Here is a 14189-nt window from a genome sequence, read left to right as displayed (position 1 = left end):
GGAAGCAAAAACAGGGGTAGCAAGTAGGAGATATATGCTTACTGCATCTCGTTTGGCTCCATGGGGCTTAAGAAGGGCTGTCATATATCACGACATTTATTATTCCTTCCATGTACTAGGATGAGAAGTCCATTACAATATCGATCATTTTATTCTGCTCAACCGTATGCCATCTAATATTCAGCATAGCTGAAAAAGCTTAGGAGTGATTTAGAAATAGCTGCACTGGGAGAAGTGAGGAAGAAATCGGAGTCAACGTGGTTTCCCTTAATGGAATTCTCTTTCTAGGAGGCTTTTACAAAACTTAGGAAATCACATTTCGAACACGGTTAAAGCCACAGCATGGCTTATGTTACAGACATAAGATAGATTTCCTATGCAATCTCAGTTTGCATGCTGATGTGATGATACAACCTTCGTGTACCTGTCATGTACCCCTCCACAGTTCGTGCCCTAGAGAACTCCAGGGGAAGATCTTAAAAGGCACCAGAACTTACCCTTCCTTGATGTCAGAAATAACACCTACAGACCTGAAAGTCCATGTGTTTCCATTGAACTGAGTGACACAGGTGATGCTGTCACTAGGACACTGCTATCAGTACCTGGTGGCATCCCAGCTCTGAACTGTTCTGCAGCCACGGATCCTCTCAGCCTCACCTCCTTACTGCAGCCTTTGGATCCTCTGATCCTGTCATGGGTGGCACTGGGAGTTTTCTTTGTTCTCCTTTAGTATATAGTCTATTTCATGCAGGCTTTGCCTGTAGCACGTTGTTTATGCAGAGCAGCCCAAGGCCTGCATCAGAAGGTCCTTCAGTGCTGGAGAAAGCTGTGTGCTGGAGGGAAGCCAAGGGCGGCTGATAACCAAGCCTGCATGCTAATGGCAGCATCTGCTGCTGCTGCTCCATCTCCTCTGAAGCCTCTCATTTTGCTTCCAAGGGATCCATTATTTGTTAGGGCCCCATTTCAGAGATCTGCCTCAAAAATGGAGGAATATCCACAAAACAGACACTCAGGTGTCACAAAGTTACACAGGTAAATCACACCTGGCATTACTATCAAGGCATTAAAGCCTGAGCTCACCCGAAGTTTCTCCTTATTTCTTTATTAAATACCCTAAAAGCCGTTCCAGTGTGTACAGAGCCTAATCATTTGGAATGAATGAGCCCTGAGCACGAAATAACTGGCTCAAAGTTAGTCCCTTTATATAAAGAAAGGAATTTAAACTGTACAGTGAGCTTTTGTGCATGCAGACAAGGGTCAGATATGGCTCTGCTCATGCCCAGATGGGTTTATGTGCCTGGATCTCGTATGTGCTCAGATCTCACCAAATGCCCTTGCCCCATTAAAGGGTCTGCAGTGCCTCCCACTGGGTTCTCATTTGCTGTCGTGTACTACTGCTATATCTGCTTCCAGCTGCCAACATTACTCTGCTTGTTAAACTAATGAACCCAGTCCTGAGGTGATGCTCCACATCGGTGCAGATGTGCGTGAGCTCTCCTGACCAAGGCATCAGTCAGTGACCAAAGACGTGGAGAGTGGAGGGGACAGATGGCACTCCACATAAAGCAGCCTGTTCTGGTGGTCATTTTTCACTGCTACTTATTCTGCTTTGGTTTTACAATAATGCACTCGCACTGCTTCTGCGGGTTCTGAGTAAGGGAGAGCTAAAGCTGCAAGGTGGGCCCACAGAGTGCATGTGTCCAGGTCCTGAGTTTCCTGTGTTAGATGCACTCTACAGCTGCATCTGAATATCAGGACCCCAAGGATGGACCCATCTGCTGTTCAAGAGGCAGATAGGGTGCAGTCAGTCCGACACAATGATGGGCTGATGCTCTGGATAAGAGCTTCAGGAGTGAAATTTCATCCTCTCAAAGCTGTCTGCTCTCGTATTAAGATCAACAGCACCACCTAGTGATCCCAAATCAGCTTCTGTTACCTGCCTGCCTCATCCCCTGCGTTTCATGCGTTGCTCCAGGTCTCCCAAGGTTTCCCTGTTTCTCCCCACCTCCAGCACTGATGCTCGAGGGTTGCTTAGAAGAAGGTATTGCACGGTGGAGGCTGGGAGCACTCAGACATAGACCTCCAGATTGAGGATGAGGTGATCCTAATCAGCTCACAGACCAAGAAACACCACTGAGCTGTGAGCTGGACCCCATTTGGGGGTCCACAGCTTCCACATTCAAACTAAACCTCTTGAGGGAAAGAAATAGTCTCTCCTTATTCATCCCTTGGTTCTCTCCTGGGCTTGACCTTGCCCACATGTTGTTTAAACCATGCAATGGAAGGACCTCAAGAGCATCAGTCAGAGGCCATGCTTTGTTCCCAAACCCCCACTGGTACGTGATGATGATTTTTAATTATCTCTAAATTATTTCCAAATTTGAAGTCTAAGTGCAGACAGCAGCCTCACAACGAGAGCTCCCATCTGCCTCGTATGGCACTTTGCAGGCTTTGCTCTCTATTTGCAAATCTCTGACGAGCTGCTGCTGAGCTCTCTGCCTCTCCTGCCAACATCTTCACTTTGTTTTGTTAACTCAAATTGTTAACTGTCCTGACACAACCAGATGTACTGCGCACGTCTGTGTGGCTTCCTGCAGGTCCCATCAATTTCATTTACCTTCGTTGCCGTGCCTTTTAACATTTAATTACAAAGCAGTGCTCCTCAGTCATTTTACTTATCACTTGCCATTTCTATCACCTCAGCAAGAGCCCAGAGTCCCTCCAGATCCTTTGCCAGTGGGGTTTAGAGGTGGGAAGGATTGCCCTAGGTGCCTTGTTAATAGCAAGCTACTGACAGATCAATTAGCCCTCAGCACTCCCAGTGTTAGCATTGCTCATGTGCTACTCACTTGCAGGTTGTCACTTGTGTACATTCCTATTTTCATCTATCAGTCATGCCTGGCACATGGCACAGACATCTCCCATGTCCTGGGCACTGCTTATGGTGCAGGGTAGTGATGGAGCTGAGCAGAGGACCAGGTGCCTGAGCTCAGCAGGAATAATGAGCTTCGCAGTAACATCTCCCTTTCATGGTCATTGCACAACCCACCAGCAGGCTGCATCAGGCCTGAGCTAAATGGAAGCTCTCATCAACTGCAAACATACAAGGTTAACTGTCCTGGAGCACGAGGCCAGCTAAGGGAGTCTCAGGCTCATTACACCTCACCTGCTGCCAAACACATTCTTGTTGCAATTTTAGGCTCCGATTTCACTCTCAGGTGGGCAGGACCCTTATTTAGTTAACAGCTGGGAAGACTGAGGGCTCTTGGGGCACTCGATAAGTCCATGTCCATGCGGAGGGTGTGGGCTCAGGGTTTGAGTTTGGATGCCTTGCACTCTTGTAGGAACGCCAGGCAGCTGGGCTGTGCGCGCAGGCTGTTGCTCATTAGTGGGTGTTGGAGCAGTGATGCACTGGAGGTGTCTGTACACGAGAGGGCACTATGAAATTACAGATGGCAAAAGGAAAACGTATCGAGTTAGTGAAGCCGGGGAAAGACCTCGGCTATGAGAAGGGATGGAAGCTGCAAATAACGAAATCTGAACCTTCACACCGCCGTGTAAGGGTGACTCTGGGGTATTAAAACTGGTAAAGAAGGAGCTGTATCAGAGAGACAGATTCTTTTCCTTACTAAATGTTTAAAGCCAGCAGCCGTCCTTGCAGTGTTGAAGTTTTGGCCTTTCATTTAGGGAGGTTTAATTAAAAGGCAACTTTGCTGGGGTCAAAACCCACCTAATCAACACTGAATCTGCCTTAAGTGTACTCTAAGCTGTTCTAGAGCCTGCCTGCACCTCTCTGCAAACCCCACACTTCACAGCACCGTTGTCCTTCCTGGAAAGATTTGGGCACCCAAACCACACAGGGAATTCCTTCGGGTGAAATTCCTGTGGTATCCAAACAGCCCTAAATGACCAAATCCCACAGGGCTGCCATGGCTGCACCTTGGTAATCTTGCCTCTAGACAGCAAAAGCAGACATGCTCAGGAGCAGATTTGCTCTAGAAAGCCCCGAATGCTCCCCAGGGACACGTCACATCACCACACTTGGCACTGCGGGTGGATTTCTCCTCTCTTGCTGCAAGCACAGCATCCTACACCCGCTGTTAGTGGGATCCTGCCTGAACCTAAAGACCCAACCAGGTGGCAGAGGAAAGGTGGCAGACCAGCACCAGACCTGCCCTGAAGGATGAGCTCTGTGGGGTGTGTGGGGCTTGACTGGAGGAGTGGGCTCCTGGGAAGGGAATCCTGGAGGCTCAGGTACCTCCGCAAGTCACTCGGAGGATCCCAGCTCAATAATGGAGAGCCAGATAATAACATTTGAACACTATCTTCTCCAATTCAATTGTATTGACTTATTGCCTGTCCAATGAAGCCATCAAGTGTACAAAATGGTTAATCTTTTATTTATTCTTTTTTTTTTTAATATTTTTTCCTGCTGTCATCTCAGAGGAGCAAAGCTGTAATTGCTAATCCATGCAAGTGCAAGGGGAACACCTGACTTTCCAAGGCAGGTGCTACAGTGTGCCTATGTAAATCTCAGCCTATTCCAGCATGGGGCAGGGAAAGGACAAAAGCCCTCCTCATAGGAGAAGATGCCCCACTGGAATATCTGAAGTTTGCTTACAGACCCTTCTGGCATTGCCACACTGCCCTAAGCTCTGGGGCAGGGCACAGCTCCCAGTAGGAGACAGGATGAAATCAGCCCCTGCCACTCTACAGCTCTGCAGGACATCAAACAGCAGGATGCAGCAGCAGCAGCATATCCCATGCTTCCTGCCACCCCACACCCGGCTGCAGCAATGCAGGGCTCCATCATACTGGGACTGGTGATGCCCATCCACCTTGCACCACTCACCTCCCTACAAGTGATGCTGTGTCCTTACAGCAGAGCTCCAGCAGGCAGGGGTTGGTTGCTGGAAGCACAGTGCTGGGTCCTGAGCTGGCAACTGGGAGAGAGGGGAAAGCGATTTCTTTAGAAGAAAAATAAAAGTATTTTCTTTCAAAATGTACATTTGCAATTAAAGGCTGAGTATGCCGTATCTTTTATTAATGATGTGGGATAACGAGGCATTTTAAAGGTCTCTTTTGTTGTGATGATTTTTGGGAGGAGGGGAAGGAATTGAAATGGAAAGCTTAACACTTATGATTTCAAAAAAATTTGGCTTATATTTTAGGTTCTGGTAACATGCAATTACAGGCACTTAGAAAGAATTCCCTTTTTTATACTATGCCCTAGAGCATAAAATTAAGAGGCCAATTCAGGCTTTGTACTGCTTTCAGAGGCAGTTTGCTTCAGCATAGATCAACATGGAGACTGACTGTCGCCTTTCTATTGAATTAGGTCTATATTTTTGACAAGTATGGCAGCAGTATCATCACTTTAATCACCAACAATCCATTGTGTCTCTTTACGCTAATAAATAAAACATTCGGCGTTAAATATTTCCCAGTAAGCGCTTGAAGACCTGCAATCACCACTCCTTCTATATGTTCCCAAGTAAAATAATACAATGGCAATAAAATCAAATGATGTCTAGGAGTTTTATAGACAACTAATAGCAGTTATTGCAAAGTGCACATCAGATACCAATTGAAGGTTGCATTTCTCTTTAATATAATATAGCATGCATATTTCACTAACTGTCTGCGTATATCAAATGAATTAAACAGCGCAGTGATATAGGTCAAAACCCGAGTTCTTCAGCAGAGGCCTCTGGGCTGCAGGGCTTCGCTGGAGCTTTGAGTTACCAGTGGGAGCCTGCGGAGCCACGGATGAAAAATGTTGGAAAATCATCCAAAGTTACTTAGAAACTGCCAAGGAAACCTCCTGCCCTACCCAGCCAGGCTGCTCCCTCCCAGGAGTGCTGCTGGAGGGGCTGCTGCTGCCTGGGACCTCCCAAATGAACCCATAAGCAGCCAGGAGGGAACCCACAGCCCAGCCCACCACCCAGCCTCTGTTCTGGAGGAACATGCTGGTCTGGGATCGAAACAGAGCCAGAAAGAGGGGATTTAGGTCTTGGGAGAAACGTAACCATCAGAGCCCAGGAGTCACCCTGAAGAAATCCTTGCTCAGCTCTGGAGAGCCTCGTCAGGGGGTTTCTCCCATCCCCACTTCTAATATACCTAATATATTCTGGGCTCTACTCAGTCAACGCGGATTGTAAACCATTCCTCTAATCCCCTCAACAATACCCTTCCCCAAACCTTTTTTTTTCTATCTTAATTAGATATTCTATCCCTTTGGTTTAAAATAGTATTTAATTTCACTTAATGATTTCAACAAAAAATATTAGGATTCCCCAAACAGACATGTTCCTTCTGAATTCTCTCATTCTTTTTTCGAGGGCTTCACTTTCATCTTTTTGTTGCTTTGTCAAAACACAGCTAATTGACTGTCCTAAAAGTACAATTTTGGTAATTTCTCTCAATGAAGCATCGCCGCCTCCTCTATTAGCACTGCCTAATTGGACTTTGAATCCCCAGCCGGTGACTTCACCCATACTATGGGCCCGAATCACTGCAACAGTAAATATCAGCATTCCAGTTAAATGTTGGTTGGCTCACATTCCCCCAAAATTGGCTTTCCGCTCCTTGGAGTACAATCTGATGCAATATTACATTAACTACGGGTTTTTTGAGGTTGGTTTGGTTTGTCTTTTTCGAGGGGAATTGAGGGAAACGAGGTGGAGTGGAGCAGCGCTGCAGCAGAGTGGAGGCGTTGGTGGGGTGAGAGCTATGGGGCTACTGTGAGCCCCATGTCCTCCTGGCCTTGCAGCCTCTAATCCCATCTGGCCTGGAGCACCTGGATACAGGGAGCACCCAGCTGTGGGGCTGGGCAGCAGGATGGGCTGGGTGGCACCCCATGTGTCACATCCATCACTCAGGGGGGGATCCCCACCACTGGTCCTTCCCCATCCCTGCTCCTCTGCCTCCCAAATTCATGGCACGTGGCTCACAGCCCTGGAAGCCCTGGGCATGCAGTGCCAGCCCTGCCATGCCGCACGCAGCAGCAAATCGCCCACGGCATTATCTGCAGCGGCTCTAATTATCCTCCAGCATCTGCTATTAAAACACAAGCGTCAGGCCAAGCTGCAGGGAGAAAGCAGAAACAGAGCTGCTTGCTGATGCCTATAACCAGTACCGAAGGCATATAACTCTGCTAATTGCTAATTGCTAGGAATGGCGGCAGTGCTGCAGGGCTGCCCAGAGCTGCCCCTCACTGCTCACCTCCCTGTGGGGTCTGGGAGGCCACTGGGCCCGGATGGGACCCCCTTGATGCTGGGAGCCCATCATGCCACACCAGCAAGGGAGCACGAACAGCAGCTTGGAGTGGGGCAGAGCTCCCTGTGTGCCATGCTGTGCCCCTTGACCCTGCGGTGAAACCTTATGGGGCCAGGGCAGCACCCAACGTCCTGCCCCATCCCTCTGCCTGCAGAGCAGGCTGAGCGCTGCTGGTAGCCCAGCAAGCCCATACATCCCCATGTATGCCCACAGCCCCAGGCTCCTCCTGCAGCCCAGCACAGGCTGAGATGCTGCTCTTCTCCACTCCACTCTGCTCTCCCTCCTCCCTCGCTGCCAGCAAGCGCGCTGGCGATAAATGTTTTCTTGTAAACATGCCATAGATGGAAGTAGGAGCCAACGAGATGGAGATGCCAGGAGCTTTTTGTCTTAGTGATTTAGTTTCTTATTAGAACATGCTACTGGGAAAGAAAAGATATCATTGATAAGACTGACATTAGAGCCAGCCAGTGAAATTAAAGCTCCCAGAGTGGCCTGGCCCTTTCCTTGTCAGCACAGAGCACAGGTTCCTGCCGTGTGGGTGCTTTCAGGTGCTCATAAATGCTGGGGACATAACTTTCTAGAGAAGGAGGAACAGGCTGATAGTGACAGGACAAAGGGGAATGGCTTTAAACTAGAAGAGAGGAGATTTCTGTTAGATGTTAGGAAGAAACTCAAAGAGCTGCCTGGGCTGGGGCAGAGCAGTGTGCCATGACCAGTAGCACTGGGCTGGGAGGGTTTATGGGCACTTTGCTTCTTTCAGGATGTGGCTCTAGGTGGTGCTGGGAAGGAGAGCTGAGAGCAACGCAGTGAGCTTCCATCCCAGCCTTTGTACAACGTCCAGCAGCCCCAGTGCTTGTGCCACACACCTCGCACACACGTTGCACAACAGCCAGCAGGCGGACCTTAACGGGAAAAGTTAAACCTCTTTATGCAGCTCAGCAAAGATACCTTGTGTGGTCATTAAGAAATGATTAGCTTATCTAAGGAATAACAGCCCCGGCCCTGTCAGACCGGCACACAAACACTAAGAAGAGCAGGGATCAGATATCGCATTAGGCTAATTATAAAGAGAAGGAGAGACAAGCAGAAGCATAAAATAGCCACGTGGACAGCATTTTGCTGGGTTTCCTCTTTGCACGGAAAAGGCCCAACGCATTCTGCAAGCGAGAAATGTAAGGATTAACAAATTCCTTTCCTGGCCTTATTGCTTTAGCAGTGTGGGCTCGGAGCAGCGTGCACACACAGCCCAGCCCTGGCTACAGCCAATGGTGCTGTGCTGCTTGTGTCCTACCACTATCAGCAGGGGACAGGACCCCCGGATGAGTGCTGCAACCAGGAACATCTCAGCCCTGCATGGGAAGGAGGTGCTTCTCCACTTTTAACACTTGTTTCCTTTCTAAAGCTTTTCTTTGTCAAATCCTAATATTAATAATGACGGCAGATCCTATTTTCCTTGAGGTAATGCCGATTTTAATGCTCTGGTGTTTTTTTTTACATAACTGTAGTATTAGTGAGGAACAAGTAGTAAGTGATAGATACTTTAATGTAACGTGAGTCAATATGTATTTATATGCGCTTTATGACTTAATCAATATTGCTGCATTAGCAAGAATAAATACGGTGTTTCCTTTTCTGGCCTTGGGAAGAACAAATAAGGAAAGTCACATTGCAAAGTTTAGAAATGAATCAAACTCCATGTTTCGCAGACAATTCAGAAAACCTCTGACATTCATTTGTTCTCTGGCAGCAGCAGGAGGAGGCTCAGCCTGTGACCCCACTTCTTGTTGTTCCCACACCTTCTCAAGGAAGGAAATGGGCCCCAGTGTAAGGTCCGTGCCCACCACAGCACCCTAAATTTGGGGACAAAGGGCTCTGTGCACTGAGCGAGGAAGGGTTTTGCTGCTGGGGAACATGAGGAACCCACAGCTCACTTCACCCCATGCTTATTCTACCAAGAGAGTGGTGAGGTGCTGGCACAGGCTGCCCAGAGAGGCTGTGGATACTCCATCCCTGGAGGTGTTCAAGGCTGGGTTGGATGGGGCCCTGGGATGCCTGGTATTAGATGAGAAGGTTGGTGGCTCTACATGTGGGAGCTTCATGATCCTTGAGGTCCCTTCCAACCCAAAGCCATTCTATGACTCTGTGATTCTTTGTCTGCAAGCAGCCCAGCACCCAAGCAAAAGGGAGTGGGGAACTGGAGTCCACTCACCTGTGCCAAAACTACTGATTGTGACACACATGGAACATCCTTCTGTAATGGGCCGAAGCTTTTCCATCAATTCCTTGTTCCATATAGAAAACTGACTCTGCATGAAAGTCAGAGGGAAAAGCAATGTGTGTTTGCTGATTGTCCTCCCAATAGCAGGAATGAGGCACACCTTACTGGAGGGGCACCAGCCCAGCCAGTGCATGGCAGCAACCCATTGAGATGACCTCTTACATGCCCTGCATGCCCACTCCATAACAGCCCTGGGCTCAGCACTCTCACTGGGGATGCTGCTCCCTGCTCTGCCCCAGGGAACTCTGCTCTCATCCCCTCACACCCTGAGTGACCCCATTCCCACCAGTGTGACAGCACACCTGCAGGCTGTGGGCAGCCTTACCTTGCTCCGGATGGACAGGGAGCACGAGCCAGCATGCACAAATTGCCTTTGGGCAGCCTGATGGGGCTGCTGGACAAGGCCAGCTTCTCATGTGGGCTTTGAATGTTCCCAAACCACACCTGAGGAGGGAAGCTCACACCTGGCATTGCTGCTGGAGGCCAAACCCAGGAGAAAACAAACACACCAACAAACCATAGTGCTTGTTTGTGCTCCAGGGTCCCAAACCCAAGCAAGCAACATGAATTCCTGGTAGGAACTCCAAGAACAGCATCATTATGATGCTATGATTCACTTCTGGGTGACACAGAGCATTTCCCACTATTCCTTGCTCACTACCTGCCCTCCTGGCTGCAGTGAGCAGCACGCGGAGGTGCTGGAAAGCAGCTTGCAGCTCTGCATCTTCTAACAGCACTCACAGCATCTTAAGCTCCGTGCTTAGAGGCTGGTGATTCCCACACCCCGTGACCCAAAGTGCTGTCTGCTGTCCATGCTTTACCTTCCCTGGTTTCTTCTGGTTGCTGCAGGGTCAGCAGTGGTGGCCAAGCCTGGTGGCACAGGCAGCAAAGCCGGCATTCTCCTCCATTGCAGACAGACAGGGGCAGTTTGGCACCACGTGTTTATTTTTAACAGATTGCTGCTGCCACCCTTCAGACCTTTTCCTGTTGCGATCGTTAGAACTTTTAACCGGATCATAAATCTTTTAGTAACGTTTGGTATTATACTAATTAAAACTGTTCCCTATATGTATTATTAATTCCTCCAGCACTCCTTGCGAGGGTGACACTTTTAGCTGGCTTAGCAGAATGCACCACAGTAAATAAGGAGAAACTCATTTCCAGGCAATTAGGCTTGCAGAAAAAAAATAAGTTTCTTAATGGAGGGCACAATCGTTACAAATTTTACCTAAATAAACAGGGTTTCTTAATGGTAACTCTTCAAGCTAAGTAAACAGATTGGTGTGCTAATGTCCTAAGCAATACTTAAATGTAACTGTTTAATAAATTGGTAAATTACTCATTTCATCTCGGAACAAAATGGTAATACCGTAGTAATAACCGAGTATATATTCTGTAAATATGAAGCATTATCACTTTAGCTCTGAAGAAATCACCGCAGCGATCTGTCAGCATTGATCTAAAACTGCAGCATTTTATCTCAAGTTTATTACCCATTTTTGAGAATCGCTGAGATTTTCAGAGCATAATGGCAATAAAAGAAGAATTTAAAAAGCGCTTAAATGTGCATAAGTTAATCAGAGGTATCCTCGGGGGGAAAGGGAAATTTGGTAAAACATGAATTATAAGCATCATTTAAACTTACTTTGGACACTAGAGATAATAAATGGCACCATAATTTAGAAATAGCTTTTAACATCAATGACTGTAAGTAGCACTTTACTGTTCATAAGAATTGCAAAGCAACGGTGCTGAGGCCAATTTTATTAGCCATTTTTTTCCTTATAAAAGCAATCCAAGCATTTCCAAACGGCGCAGACAGGAACAAGAGTTACGTGTTAATATGCAAAAAGGCATTTCGCTTTCGGTTGGTTGTTTTGTTTGTTTTTTTCTATAACCAGCAATAAATGTACCAACAGATACGGCCCAGGGACAGCTGGATGATCGTTTGAGAAGAGTAAAGCTTCACAGTTTATATATTTGGGAGAAGCGGAGCAGAGGGAAGAATCGCCGCCTCCGCAGCTCGGGAGGCACCAAATCTTTTCTTCTTTTGGTATTTTAATGCTTTTGCTCCTGGCCACTTTAGCATCGCCGGGTTCTACCACGGGCTGCCCACGCTGCCCCTGCAGTTTGCCCTGCGTGTACAGCGTGGTACGAACGGAGGGGAGAAGGGACGGGATGGCCGCGCTGCAGCTGGGCGCTGTGAACAAAGGGAAAGCCAGCGGCTGAACGAACCTCCGCTTCCGATGCGAGAATCCGAAATGCAAACAAAACCTCATCAAGCAAACAAGTGTGCCACCAATTCCGATGGCTGGAAGCTACAATGATGCAGAACCAAGCCAAAAAGTGGGAGCACGAGATCTATTTTTGCTGTGGCTGTGACTTGGCACTTGGGTCGAGAATCGCTTTTCCAGCACAAGGAATGCTCCACGGACCGGCTTTGCTTCTTTCGTGACTGATCTTAGCTCACATCAGGGTTTATTGGGGAGAAATGTGTCATTGTACACTAAATTAGGGTGAGCTTGACACGGGACAACTGTTCTTTAATTTGCTTTTCTTAACCTAAAAACCTCTGGGTGATTTTTTCAAGCCCTCTCACTGTTGTCCTGAGGGGAAATCTGTCGGCACCGGCACAACGTCTGACATGGGCTGGGGGAGACGTGGCTATGCAGAAACACCCAGAGAGCCCCACTGCAACATCCATTGAGTCCCCCTGCGGTGCCCTGCAGGCAGGGGACCCCCCTGCATCACTGCACCCCCAGCAGTGCGACCTCCGTGCCCCACTCCCTCAATGCAGCTGCATACAGCACGGCCAGGAGCGAGCAGCCCTGCTGCTGCAGCCACCCCAATACCCAGCGTAGGGCTGAGGGTCGTTCAGCCAAAAAGCACCGCCTGCTCACTAACATCCCAGCTCCTGCCGCCTGCAGCACGCCCGCCTGTCAGTCTAGACAAGTGTTTGCACACACGATCAGGAAAAGCAAACGCGTGCAGTTATGAAGATTAAAAACTCCAACCAGAAACGTGTGCTGAAGCATTTGGCACCAGGCAGGGCTGGTAAATCGTCCCCACGAGCCAGATTGTGCGTAAATCAGCACGGCTCAGTGAAGGCTCTGTCCCAGCGCACCAGCTCTTATCGCAGAGCAGCAGCCATGAGGCACGAGTCGGTTGTGTGCTCCTTGTGCCACCCCGACCCGGCCCGGCCCCACAGCTGGCACTTACGGGAGGGAGAAAGGGGTCTGTGGGGCTCTCCCAGTCTATGGAAGACTGGAGCTGTAGGGCTGTTCCGAGTGGGTTCTGGCCCCTCTGCCAGCCCTGGCTGTGGCAAGAGCATTGGTGATGCTAGTGCTTGTTGCCCCATGCCCATTCCCTGCAGCACTGGGCCCTGCTGTACCCTGATGCCATGCAGGGACACCAGCCTGGCAGCGGAGCTCCCCGTGCCCAGCAGGCTCCGGAAGAGCTACAGGTGTGGGATTTGTCTTGGCTGCTCTGCTCTGTCCTCATCTGTTCCCATCCATCTCAGCATCAGTTCAGCCAGGGCACAAAAAACTGTCTGAAAACAGATCTAAAAAAAACCAAAACCCAACAATCAACAAAGGAAGATCCCCCATTGCTCTCTAAGCAAGCACAGCCCACAAGTCCTACCTGGGGGCTGCCCGCTGCCACCCCTCTCTGGGCCCACGTGGAGCACCACGGGAGTGATGGCTGAGCAGGTGGCAGTGCGAGCAGCCCCCAGCTGCCACCCCGTGCTGTCAGCCCATGCTAGTGTCACTGGGCGCAGATGGTGCTGGGCAGCCCCTGCCACACGTGCCCACCATACCCAGAGGCTGCTGGGAGCTGTGCTGGGGGCATACTGCCATAGGAAGGACTCCTGTGCTTATCCCCCCCCTACCCCCTGCTATCCATGTGGCTGTGCTTGCTTTGCTTGGTGACACAGTGGCTTTGCCATGAAGCAGCCCTGGTACACTGTGCACAGAATTTTTCCCCCTCCTCACTGCTCCGTGTGGGCTCACGCTGAACAATTTCCATTTCTAAGGCCATACCTGCTTGCACCCACTCCAATGTACTCGTAGCTCCAGCAGTGTGTTTTCCATTGGCTGGGCACACATAATTTACAGCTGGGACACTGTGGAGTGAGAATGACAAGGAAACAGGAGCACAACACGGTGGGCAGAACAGAGGCAGAGTCACCATTTTTCCAAGTGAAGTGGTGAAGAGCAGCGTGAAGAATATACCAACTGCTTCCTGGCACTGATAGGCACATTTGGCTGCCGACATGGAAGTTGGATGGGTTGGTGCCAGAGAAGGGCTTCCCTCCACCGGGAGCAATGTTGGGGTGGGCTGCATGGGGCGGGCTGCAGGCTCCATCCCAGGAGCTGCATGGGCAGCTGTCAGCCTGCAGCATCTGAAGAACGGTCCCGACATGAGGAAGGATGTGGGCTGTTCTACTTCCTCTGCCCTTTTCAGGATCTGGGGAAGGCAGTGAGGAGGGCATGTTGCTTTTGCTCCACCCCTGTGCTGCAGTGCTGTGTCCTTTCCCCTCTAAACGCTTGGCCGAGACATAAATGGAGAAGAGCAACTTCACAGAGATCGATGTTGGAAAGGCACAGCATGACAAGGCAGGAAAAAAAACCCA

The sequence above is a fragment of the Coturnix japonica genome, chromosome 13 (assembly GCF_001577835.2).
Source record: "Coturnix japonica isolate 7356 chromosome 13, Coturnix japonica 2.1, whole genome shotgun sequence".
Classification (NCBI taxonomy): Eukaryota; Metazoa; Chordata; class Aves; order Galliformes; family Phasianidae; genus Coturnix; species Coturnix japonica.
The sequence above is the reverse complement of the archived record's forward strand: the minus strand, read 5'-3'. Positions refer to the sequence as shown.